General features: G+C 50.6%; 1 long non-coding RNA gene across 1 annotated transcript in view; it reads right to left on the bottom strand.

Moving 5' to 3' along the window:
- The window catches only part of LOC142820498 (uncharacterized), a 29,591-nt gene extending 26,473 nt beyond the window's left edge, over positions 1–3,118 (bottom strand). The window contains exon 1 of the long non-coding RNA XR_012897719.2: positions 2,950–3,118. This is a non-coding gene — a long non-coding RNA (uncharacterized LOC142820498). The remainder of the gene's footprint in view (positions 1–2,949) is intronic.
- Positions 3,119–12,367: the final 9,249 nt, after the last annotated feature.

The raw sequence follows: 12,367 nt of genomic DNA, 5'->3' as shown, positions 1-12,367 counted from the left end.
GTCCATAGGAAAAACCAATCTATTTACAGATAATTGCCCTTATCCATGAGCCATCAAGTTTCTAAAACACCTTTAATTGCCCTCACTTAGCATGTCTATATTATAAAACAGGTTCGTACGTTATATTTCTGACTTCATATACAGGACTGATATATGCGCATAAATAGAATATACACCTGCAACAGATTGCAACTTTTCAAGTGATACCTTCCGTGGAGTGTTTTGCTTAAAGCATTTTCCAGCTGTGCATATTCATAGGCATATTTCCATAAAAGATTATGGATAGCTACATGACAGAGAGCGCCTCTTTCATCTCAGATAACAGTAGGGATGAAAAAGGAAAGGTCAGGCACTAATTGTGACAGGTTGGGTCACAGAGATCTCCTTGAGACTCTTACTTGAGGGGCTGGTCATATCATTAAGCCCACCTACTTGCCCTCGGGGGTGCTCCCACCACCGTGTCCTGCTGAAGCAGAAGCTCTGGTCTCCCCCAGCAAAGGCTCAGAGTTGGGATCACAGTCCCTTAGCTTAGGAGCACAGATATTGATAATAGTTTAGCTATAAGAGCTCAGTTACAGGGATGTGTCAGTACCCAGGAGCACAGCCGCTCCCCCCCCCCCCCCCAAGGGACTAAAACCCCAAATAAATCCGTCTTACTCTATAAAAGTTTTACACGGGGAAAGCTCATAACATTTGTCCTCTTCATCAATGAAAGAAAAATGCACAGCTGCCCCCCCACTTCCAGGTAACAACTATTTTACACTGGGATGGATAATAAATGAAAGTGATGTTATTAAGTATAAACATAAGAATGGACAGACTGGGTCAGACCAAAGGTCCACCTAGCCCAGTGTCCTGTCGGGGGACAGTTGCCAATACCAGATGCCCCAGGGAGAGGGATCACAACAGGTAATCCTCCCATGATCCCCCTCCTGTCATCCATTTCCAGACAAACTGAGGCCAGGGACACCATTCTTACCCATCCTGACTAATAGCCATTGATGGACCTAACCTCCATGAATCTATCTCGCTCGTCTTTGAACCCTGTTAAAGTTCTAGTCTTCTCCACATCCTCTGGCAAGGAGTTCCACAGGTTGACGATGCGCTGAGTGAAGAAAAACTTCCTTTTGTTTATTTTAAACCTGCTGCCTATTAATTTCATTTGGTGACTTCTAGATCTTATATTGTGGGAATAAGAAAATAATTTTTCCTTATTCACTTTTCCCACACCTGTCATGATTTTATAGACCTCTATTATATCGCCCCTTAGTCTCCTCTTTTCTAAGCTGAAATGTAGGATTTAAGTGATTTCATGTGATAACAGTTAGATCAAAGTAAGATACTGATAAAAAATAATAGAAAACATACCAGCTAAGCCTAATACAATAACTGACATTATTCCAAAATGACATAGTGCACGTCTACACTACAAGTCATTATTTCAAAATAATGTCATACTGGAGGATTTCTTACTCCAACTTCTGTAACCCTCGTTTTACGAGGAATAAGGGAAGTCGAAGGAAGAGTGTTCTTCCCTCAACTTCCTGCTGTGTAGACAGCGCCAAAAGCCAAATTAAGCTACTTTAACTTAAGCTACGCAATTGACATAGCAAAAGTTGTGTAGCTTAATTCAACTTTATCCCTGAAGTGTAGGTGTAGTGACAAATTGTAATTTTTCACCCTAATTCTTATTTCCGGTAAAGCTTTTCAGGCCAGAGCTGACCTAGGTCTAACAGCTTCTCCCCTTGTTAGAGTTCTTTTCTTTTTGGGTACGTCTAAACTACATGCCTCCGTCGACGGGGGCATGTAGATTAGCCAGATCGGCAGAGGGAAATGAAGCCGCGATTAAAATAATCGCGGCTTCATTTAAATTTAAATGGCTGCCCCGCTCTGCCGATCAGCTGTTTGTAGGCAGATCGGGGCAGTCTAGATGCGACGCGCCGACAAAGAAGCCTTTCTTGATCGGCACAGGTAAACCTGGTTTCACGAGGCATACCTGTGCTGATCAAGAAAGGCTTCTTTGTCGGCGCGTCGCGTCCAGACTGCCCCGATCTGCCGACAAACAGCTGATCGGCAGAGCGGGGCAGCCATTTAAATTTAAATGAAGCCGCGATTATTTTAATCGCGGCTTCATTTCCCTCTGCCGATCTGGCTAATCTACATGCCTCCGTCGACGGAGGCATGTAGTTTAGACGTACCCTTAGTGTGTCCTCCTGTGGTGGGGAACAGTCTATGAAATCAGCTGAAAAAATTCATCATTTGCTTCCCCCTCATTCAATAGAAATTCCTCGGGGCAGGAAATCTTTGTCATGTTCTCCCCACCCCTGCGGAAAAATACCACATTCAAGATGGATTCCAGCACCAAGTGGCATGGTCACATGCCCTTGTAGGATCAACTATAGTTGAGGCTTATAGGAAAATCAAGACTATTCACAGATCCTTGTCCTGAGCACTGGGCCATTAAGTTCCTTGGTGGAGTACCACCAATGGCTTTCACTAGAAATTCCAGATTAATAAACAGGTTTATACTTTCTAACTTCACATACAAGAACAATACATGCCCACAAGTAGACAATATGCATTCTTCTGATTACCAGCGCTTGAATGAAAGGTTACTTGCCCCATTTTGCATGTAGCATATTTGAGTTATGCAAATGCATATTCAAAAACACATTTCTATAACAAATATGGGGGCACAGTGTCACATCAATGATGACTTAATGCAGAAAGTAACACTGGCTCCTAGTGGGGAGTCAAAGGAAAAACAGACATGCCCATCAGCATAGTGTTCTTCCCAGCATGATACCCCATCAACGTGGTCTCATCTGTTCAATTTCTCCGCGGCAATTTTTGCCCTTCTGAATGCATCCAAATTTTCCCCCCAAGTGGATCTATTCTGCTAGGTCTCTGTTCCCCCCCCCCAATAACTGAACAGTTCCTTTGACCCACCTCCAAAGTTCCTTACCCCCCAACATCTCTCAGAAGTTTAGCAGATGTTTTAAAAAGAAGTGACGCAGGCATCTTAGGAAATGGAAACCGAGATCAAATAGCAAGTGTCCTCCCATGAACTCTTCAGATCGGCATGAGCTCTCCTGCCAAGCTGCGTTCCCTCCAGAGATCAGGCTGGTTAGTCCCTCTTTATGTCAATGTTTGTTTGATTACTGCAAACTAATGATTAACCAGGCGCTTCTGACTTAGCAGGTATTGCAAAAAGCGGCGCTAATTCTTCATAAGCTTCCCATGTTGCCTTTTATATATCAAACTGAAATGTAATTATCTGCCTGGCTCAGGGTGTAAATCAGGAGTGTGTGTCATGGAGATTGGCTTCAGGGCTTTAGTTTACTGCATAAAATATAGACGTGTGGCTCTAGGGGACTGTTACCTGCCTAATCGCATGAAACAATTTCATGTGCAAAGAGCTAGTTAGGGTGGAACCTGTTCTGAACCAGCTGCAGAGCCGGGGCCTCAGGCTTAACACCCTCCCATCGCCTTTGGGCCTCACCCAGGAAATCAGGCCCCGAACACCTTTCAGGGACAAACCTCCCCGTCCTACCCACCAGAGCACTGGCTGCCGAGGTGCCTCAGTCCTGCAGATCTGATTGCAACAGCCCCTGCTTGGATGGGGAAAGCGGCGGCGGATGACGCACACTGGAGATGCATGTCAGCATTAACGTGCAAGGATGTAAGCGGGCAGAATGAGCCTTCCAGCTCAGTAACGTATTAATAGAGAACACGTCTTATCAAATCGCGGCTAATTCTCCCAGCTTAGCCCGAGCCGTGGTGCAGCACAGGCCGCGGCTGGCCTGGGTACCTTGCCACATGCACCAATTCGGTTTCCTGTCAGAAAGGCTGCCCAGGTGCTCTGGCTCCAGATGTGCAGGCAGCCTGGCCCAAACCGAGTTGGCAAGCAGTCAGCTGATGCCGGGGCCAAAAGAGGTGCCCTGAAAAAAGACAGAGCCGTTTCCACCTGTGTTAGGCCAGCTGGGATTGCAATGTCCCCTCTAAGTTTTTCCATCCATGTGCAGAGTAAATTTTGTTATGTGCACCCACTCATGTGTAGATGTGCACCACCCACAGAAAAACATGAAGCCGGCTATGGGCACTTTGCTAATCAGCTAGGTGGCATTGGACTCTCCAGATGGCCGTCCAAGCACTCAGCTTACAGGGCACAGTGGCTGCAGGTACAGCCCCTTTCTCTAGCCGTCTCTGCAGTAACTGATTGTTTTGAACCCACTTCATCAATATGGTCTTGGAGGAGGAGGAATGAACCAGCCTCTCCTCTTTGAGCTGCCTTTTTTACGTAGCCACCTCCAAAACATCCGAGTGTCTGGAGGCTTCCTTTCTAGCAGGCTGCAGGAGCTAACGGGCACCCCAGACATCTGGGAGATGGTAGGGGCCCTACCCCCGTGCTGATCCCAATAGTATCACTCCACAACATCCGCTGAGCAAGACCTGTCAGGAGGGATCACAACAAGCATTCCGGACCACGATTTGGATTGTCTCATGTCAGTAGCTAACAGGTCTGGCTGCAGTCCCGCTTGGATATAGATTTTTGTGCTCAATCACAGTTGACAACACTTCACTGGCTCTGGGTTTTTTGGTTCAGTTCTCTGAACACAGACACACGCACACAGACACGCACACCCACCCCTTGATTCTGAAAGACTGTGCCCGTGATCAGCAAGGGAGCACAACCAGTGGGTGGGAACACTTTTTTAAAGGGGGGCAGCTGAGCCCCCTTGCCCCTTTCCACCCTCACACCCCGGCTAAGGCCAGGAGCAAAGCCGGGGCAGTAAGGATCCTAGGCACAGGCCAATAGCAGAGGTCCCCGGCATCCAGGACTCATACGGGGCTGGCAGCAGAGACCCTGGCATGTGGGGCTGGCAGCTGGGACCCCAGGCAGTAGGTGGAGAGCCCAGGGATGTTGTAGCACCCCGTGCACCACTAGTTCTTGTGCAACACTGGTACACTCCAGCGCAGGCGTGAGCACAGGCTGGTGCCAGACATGAGTGGGGGGGGGTGCGAGAGGCATGGATGGATGGAATCAGAACTTCCCATCAGGGTATCATAGGACCTATATTGATATTCCCGAATGGTGATTCTCCTTTAGGTCAAATGGCAGGTTAGCAAAGTGCTTTGGAAAGAGGAGGATTGGCGTTCTCTCCCAGACATCCCCAGAAAGGTCCCAGTAGCTGTGATGTGCAGCATTTTAAACCTACCTGCCTGCAGATGTCTTATCCTTGATAGAGGGCGGACCAGACCGTGCTGCCCTTACTGTGTGAACATTCCCACAGATGTCTGGCTGAACACTTCCCATGAGCAGAGGCGGCAGCACCTGGCCCAGTGAAAGCGAGAGAGGGAAGTCTTTGCACAACAGTAGCTATTTATAAGGCTCTTTGGGCTGTTTGAGCTACGAGCCAAGGGACATCTGCCTTAGGTCACAGAGTCTGTCATTATGCAGAGGGCAGGGGGAACGGCTGGCTTTCATTGCCAGTCTCCCAACAGAAGCGTTTTTGCGTAGGGTAGCTGGCATTGTTAATGGTGGTTTAACCTACTTACAGTAATAATCCCTGTAATAAAGGCATTTTTTTAATCTTCGCCGCCCGAATGGGGCCATGCTGCAGGGGCGGGAGAGCTCAGCGGGACGTCACTCGAGTGAGTTGTCGCACAACCCCGGTGAGGACTGGCAAACAAGCGACATGCTGTGCCTCCTCCCACGCCCCCCACCCTCATGCAAAGAGATTCCTTTCCAGGGAGGAGTCAACCGTGGCTCTGACCCAGGGGGGTAAATAACCCCTCCCTGGGGATCACACGTCTGGATCAATATTCGATCACCCAGGTTTCTGTTGCATTCAGAACACCAAATTCCTCTAATCTCACATGCCATCTGGCCAAGCCGGCCAGCCGGCTCCCCAGCACTCCCCCAGCACTGCCTGTACGAGACGCTAGGCCTGATGTCACCGCGCTTGCAAAGTGACTGCTGCAGGGACAGGCCCTGCAGGACACACGGGAGGACAGTCCTGTGGTTAAGGCTGAGGACTCAGGAGTGTGATTCACTGCTCCGCCCAGATGCCCCGTGTGAGTTTGCACATGTCACTTTGCATCGCTGCCGGAGCTCCATGCGGCACAGTACATGAGGTACTGAGGGCTGGTTCAGTGAGGCCTAGCTAAGTACAGGCAGTGCTGACGGCTGGCTGCGTCAGCCCTGGCTAAGTACAGGCGGTGCTGGGGGCTGGCTGGGTGAGGCCTGACTAAGTACAGGCGGTGCTGAGGGTTGGCTGGGTCAGCCCTGGCTAAGTACAGGCGGTGCTGAGGGCTGGCTGGATCAGGCCTGGCTAAGTACAGGCGGTGCTGAGGGCTGGCTGGGTCAGGCCTGGCTAAGTACAGGCGGTGCTGGGGGCTGGCTGGGTGAGGCCTGACTAAGTACAGGCGGTGCTGAGGGTTTTCTGGGTGGGGCCTGGCTAAGTACAGGCGGTGCTGAGGGTTTTCTGGGTGGGGCCTGGCTAAGTACAGGCAGTGCTGAGAGCTGGCTGGGTCAAGCCTGGCTAAGTACAGGTGGTGCTGAGGGCTGGCTGGGTCAGCCCTGGCTAAGTACAGGGGGTGCTGAGGGCTGGCTGGGTCAGGCCTGGCTAAGTACAGGCGGTGCTGAGGGCTGGCTGGGTCAGGCCTGGCTAAGTACAGGCGGTGCTGAGGGCTGGCTGGGTGTGGCATGGCTAAGTACAGGAGGTGCTGAGGGCTGGCTGGGTCAGGCCTGGCTAAGTACAGGCGATGCTGAGGGCTGGCTGGGTCGGGCCTGGCTAAGTACAGGCAGTGCTGAGGGCTGGCTGGGTCGGGCCTGGCTAAGTACAGGCGGTGCTGAGGGCTGGCTGGGTGTGGCATGGCTAAGTACAGGCGGTGCTGAGGGCTGGCTGGGTCAGGCCTGGCTAAGTACAGGCGATGCTGAGGGCTGGCTGGGTCGGGCCTGGCTAAGTACAGGCAGTGCTGAGGGCTGGCTGGGTCAGGCCTGGCTAAGTACAGGCGGTGCTGAGGGCTGGCTGGGTGTGGCATGGCTAAGTACAGGCGGTGCTGAGGGCTGGCTGGGTGAGGCATGGTTCAGACCTTGTGGTACTAAGGGGTGGCTGCTCCAACCTCTGACACTTCCACCCAAGGCCCCACACCTTCTGGGGAACCAGAGCCGGTAAAGTCTTTTGCTACCCCTGCAAGGAGCAGGTAATACCCAATGGCTGACTCTCTCCTTTGCTTGTAGTCATTCTGCACCGCCACACAGCAATGCTGTTTCTGAAGTCACTTTTTCAGTACATCAGCACCCAGTGCTCCTTACACACATAGCTGGACTGTTGTATTCTGTGACTTCTATAAGCATCTTTTCCCACGGTGGTCAGTTACTGAGAGCAGTGGCTCGTGGGTAATTTCAGATTTGCATTGCGGGGTGGGGTCAGAAGAGCAAGCTAACCCGGGACAACTGGAATGGCCCTGGCTCCCGGAGCAAACTGGGAAAAAATCCAGATGAAGATGGCAGCAGTTGAGATGCATTTCAACTGTTCTAAACACCCAACCCTGGTGAAATGCTAGGGTGAGTCTTGAGTTGTAGGGCCCCATTTGCATGATACGGAGAAGTCACTGTCCTGGCTTCATGTGGTTCTAGCCAACAGTCTGCTACAGCCCCTTTGCGACTTGTATCAAGATGGGCAGAAGGAAGCGTATGGGGCCATCCGTGGAACTAACGTTCCTCCAAGTTTGCTTTTATTCCCGGGTCCACATAGAATCATAGAATACCAGAACTGGAAGGCTACGTCAACACTGCAGTGCTATTTCGGGAGACAGGAGGTGTCCCGAAATAGCTATTCCGTGTCTTTTGAGTGCACCCGTTACTTCAAAATATAACGGGCTCCCTATTCCAACACCCCTGTAAACCTCATTCCACGAGGAGTGAGGGACGTTTTGGAACAACAATCGATTTTGAAATCAGTACAGTGTCGACAGCGCCAACCTTCAAAATAAGCTATTGACTCCAAATAAGTGTCTCAATTTGTGTAGCTCAAATTGCGTAGCTTATTTCGGGTAGATGCACCCGAAGGGACCTTGAGAGGTCATCGAGTCCAGTCCCCTGCCCTCACAGCAGGACCAAGCACAGTCCAGACCAGGGGTGCTCAACATTTTTTCATTCGCAACCCCCGGAGCCGGGAAAATTTGTGTTGAGCAAAAACAAAACAAAAAGGCCGGGAACATTTTATTGCAGCCTCTTTAATTTAAAGCGCAGGTCCATTCCTCTGCCGCTTCCCCCGCCCCCGCCGCATGTACGTCGGGCACTGAGCCGGGAAAACAATATGTCAGCCGGCCTGTATCAAAGCGCTGTGACCCCCCAGGAAGACGGCTGTGACCCCCCCTTGGGGGTCACGACCCATGGGTTGTGCACCACTGGTCTAGACCATCCCTGATAGATGTTTATCTATCCTGCTCTTAAATATCCCCAGTGATGGAGATTCCACAACCTCCCCAGGCAATTTATTCCAGTGTTTGACCACCCTGACAGGCAGGAATTTTTTTCTAATGTCCAACCCAAACCTCCCTTGCTGCAATTTAAGCCCATTGCGTCTTGTCCTATCCTCAGTGGCCAAGGGGAACAATTTTTCTCCCTCCTCCTTGTAACACCCTTTGAGGTACTTGAAACTCTTTCCCTTCCTTTTCTCCTCTGCTTAAAGTTTAGCTTCAATCCATCTTCTTCAGCACAGAGTAAATATCCCATAGCCCTTAGCTCATCTTCACACTCCCCTAACTCCAGTTAATGAGATGCAGGACTGAGTGGTTTTCTGACGCTGGCTTTGATAGGATCTCAGCTAAATCTTTCCCTGCTCCCCCATTCCAAGACGCTCCGCTATTGAACGATCTGCTTCGGCGTGTATCCTCTGGCGGAAAGGCTTTCAGAGGAAAATCCATATGTGCCTGGCGTCTAAGCAACTGGGTGGGGAACCTGTTCTCCTGGCTTGTCTTCTCCCATCCGGGGGCAACACAAGCATACAGGCAGCATTTTTAAAAAATACATATTTACGCTAGTGCTGCTCGCTTAGTCAGAGTTGCACGGTGGGAGTCAGACTGTATTTGCATGGTACAGCGGGGTACAAAGGCAGTGCTGCCGGCAGCAGGCATAAGAGAGAAACACAGACAGATAAATAGTATGCATTGTGATCGAGAGAATGTATGGGGAGAAAGACGATATCCGAGAGAGAGAGAGAGAGAGAGAGAGAGAGAGAGAGAGAGAGAGAGAGCAGTATATTAAGACCTAGGAGGACAGACAGATAGATAGAATGAGGCAGGATCGATATTACTACAATGACCAGCTCTCACAGTGGCATAACTACACACCGCTGCGATATAAATGGTACAAAAAAGGAACAGCCCGATGGTGGAGCTCAGAACACACCCTGAACAGAAAAGCCCTTGAATTTAGCATGGGCAGGTGGGGCTGGTCTACTCCAGATCTCTGCCCCTGCCCAATGAATTTCCAGGTTCTCCATCGAGTAATAATAATTGGGCTGTGGCTTTTAAACTTGTAATATAGTGTTAATGAGGGTGGGGAGAAGAAGAGGAAGGGGAAATCCAGTTGTTTCTGCTGCAAGATTTTATAGAATGTTGATGTTTTTGCAGAGAGAACTGTCCAGTATCTTCTGGTGCTCGTATGATCACAGCAAGATTAGCAGGATCCAGAAATTGTTGTCTCACAGAGGAAGAAAGATCAATTTCCTCTTGCCTCTTATTTAGGATTTGATTATACCTGTGTGTCCTTTAGAAGATGAGACAATAAAGACAGGCGGGAAATAGCCTGCAGCAGCTCCCTAGACTTGAGACCCGGGAGTCCAAACAAATGCACATCCTCCAGCCCCCCACGCAGTGTCTGAACATGGTCTCCACAGCGTGGCGTGAGTACTGGGGCTGTCTGTCCCTCGGCATCTCTGCTCCTTTGCATTCCCATTTGACCTGCCTTATTTTTAGACTCCTCTTGTTGCTCTCTGCCGGGTAGATTTCTGCAGCTTTGATTGCAGCAGTCGAGGTGGGAAAGGAAAGTGCAATTGCGAAATTACCTTTCCTGTGTGATTTTGAATAATAACTTGTATTAGATGGAGCACTCCTGAGGGCCTGTTTAATGCAAGTTCCCTGTGTCCATCCGTCCGTCCATCCTTCCTTCTCCAACTCCATGCTCTCATCATGCATTTTGTCTAATGGAATCTGCCTAGTTTAGCCATGCCTACCTGTCAGCCTTCAGCAATTGCTTGTGTAACCCACACACCTCCTGGATGGGGTGTGCAGTCCCATGTAGTGGCACCGAGACCACCTACAGAGGGACTAAGAAGGCTGCTCTACAGTTTTTGCTGCCAGCCAACTGGCTCTTCACTCATGGGCTGTGTCTAGACTGGCAAGTTTTTCCATAAAAGCAGCTGCTTTTGCGGAAAAACTTGCCAGCTGTCGACACTGGCCGCTTGAATTTCTGCAAGGACACTGATGAAGTCATGTAAGAAATCAGTGCTTCTTGCGGAAATACTGTGCTGCTCCCGTTCGGACAAAAGTCCTTTTGCACAAAAGGGCCAGTGTAGACAGCTCAGATTAGTTTTGCGCAAAAAAGCCCCGATCGTGAAAATGGCCATCGGGGCTTTTTTGCGCAAAAGTGCATCTAGATTGGCACAGACGCTTTTCCGCAAAAAGTGCTTTTGCGGAAAAGCATCAGTGCCAATCTAGACGCTTTTTTCTGCAAATGCTTTTAATGGAAAACTTTTCCATTAAAAGCATGCGCGGAAAATCATGCCAGTCCATATGTAGCCATGTTGTAGAGCAAGAGTGGCCAACGCATTGAACAAAGAGCCGAAACAGCGGCAGAAAAAATGCAAAGAGCAAAAAAAAAAAGACGCTGCCCCTTTAAAAGACAAGGGCTTAGGCTGTTTGGCTCCCGCCAGCCGCCACCATCTTGCAGCCGCCATTTTGTATCACCACCAGACAGCTCCCCTGCCCCAGTGAGCACAGGGAGTCGGGGGCCATTTGGAGGAGGCGGGGGCAGCTTCATAAGCCGCACTTTTGGGGGGGAAGAGCCGCATGTGGTTCGCGAGCCGCAGGTTGGCCACCCCTGCTGTAGAGGCTCAAGCTCCAGAGGTCCCAGGTTCGATTCCGCCCACAGCTGACCAGAGTCTGTCGGTGTTACACTTGCCCACCTAGACAACCTACCAGGCAATATCTCATCTACCCACCCTGCTGAGCCAGGAACAGCACCCCCCCCCCCACTGGTCAACTAGCCAGCAGTGCGCCCACATCTGACATAAGGAAACAGAGGCAGGGGAAAGAAAAGCAATTCTTAAAGCCACATAGGTCAGTGACAGAGAATAGAGCACTAGCCACTAGATAACGCTCCTCATCTCTGATGGCAAGAGATTCCCGTCATCCCTGACTCCTAGCCCTTTGCCTGAGCCACCAAACCATCCTTCCTCGCCGGTCAGTGTGTTTGCAGCTGTGAGCATGTGGCCACACTGCTGGGTGCATGCCTGTGCATGTGTGTGTGTGTGCAGCACTCCCTGGACGCTGCCCCTGTGTGTGTGTGTGTGTGTGTGTGTGTGTGTGTGTGTGTGTGTGTGTGCAGCACTCTCTGGACGCTGCCCCTGTGTGCGTGTGTGTGTGTGTGTAGCACTCCCTGGACGCTGCCCCTGTGTGCGTGTGTGTGTGTGTGCAGCACTCCCTGGACGCTGCCCCTGTGTGTGTGTGTGTGTGTGTGCAGCACTCCCTGGACGCTGCCCCTGTGTGTGTGTGTGTGTGTATGTGTGCAGCACTCCCTGAACACTGCTTAACGGTGGGACCCAAAATGCTTGCAAAGAAGGACGGAGTCTCCCAACTGCTTCCCATCAGCCTCAATCACTGGTTATTTACCCCCTTGGCTCCCCCGTACAGACACATCTGTTCCAGCGCTGGCCCTGACAGCTGCAGGGTATTTTTCCTCGGTCGGTCTCCTCCTCTCTTTTATTAATGGAAAGAGCCCGGATGAAACAAAGCTGCGGATGTGCTCCGAGCCGTCTCCATCCTTGCCCTGTCTCCACTAGGGAGAAAAGAAGCCACTGACAAACCAAACACAAGCACAGAGTGTCTTAAGAGATTAAAGGGGGGGTGCGTGTGTCCTTTCTGATGGCCCCGTACCTGCATCGTTCTGATGCAACGATAATCCCACGGAAACCTCTGCCAACGGCTCCCAGGACACACGCTAGGGAAATCTCTCTCTGCTGGGATTTGCAGCTCCATAACAGCCTCTTTGAACCTAAAGGGTCCCAGATTCCCTTGTCAGTGGTGGGTGGCTCATAATAATAATTCTCGGATTGCTAGTTTGGGGAGGAGGCTG

Source organism: Pelodiscus sinensis, chromosome 25, assembly GCF_052426305.1.
Source record: "Pelodiscus sinensis isolate ZL-2025 chromosome 25, ASM5242630v1, whole genome shotgun sequence".
In the NCBI taxonomy this organism is placed as follows: Eukaryota; Metazoa; Chordata; order Testudines; family Trionychidae; genus Pelodiscus; species Pelodiscus sinensis.
Note: the sequence above shows the minus strand (reverse complement) of the source record. Positions and strands in the feature narration are given on the sequence as shown.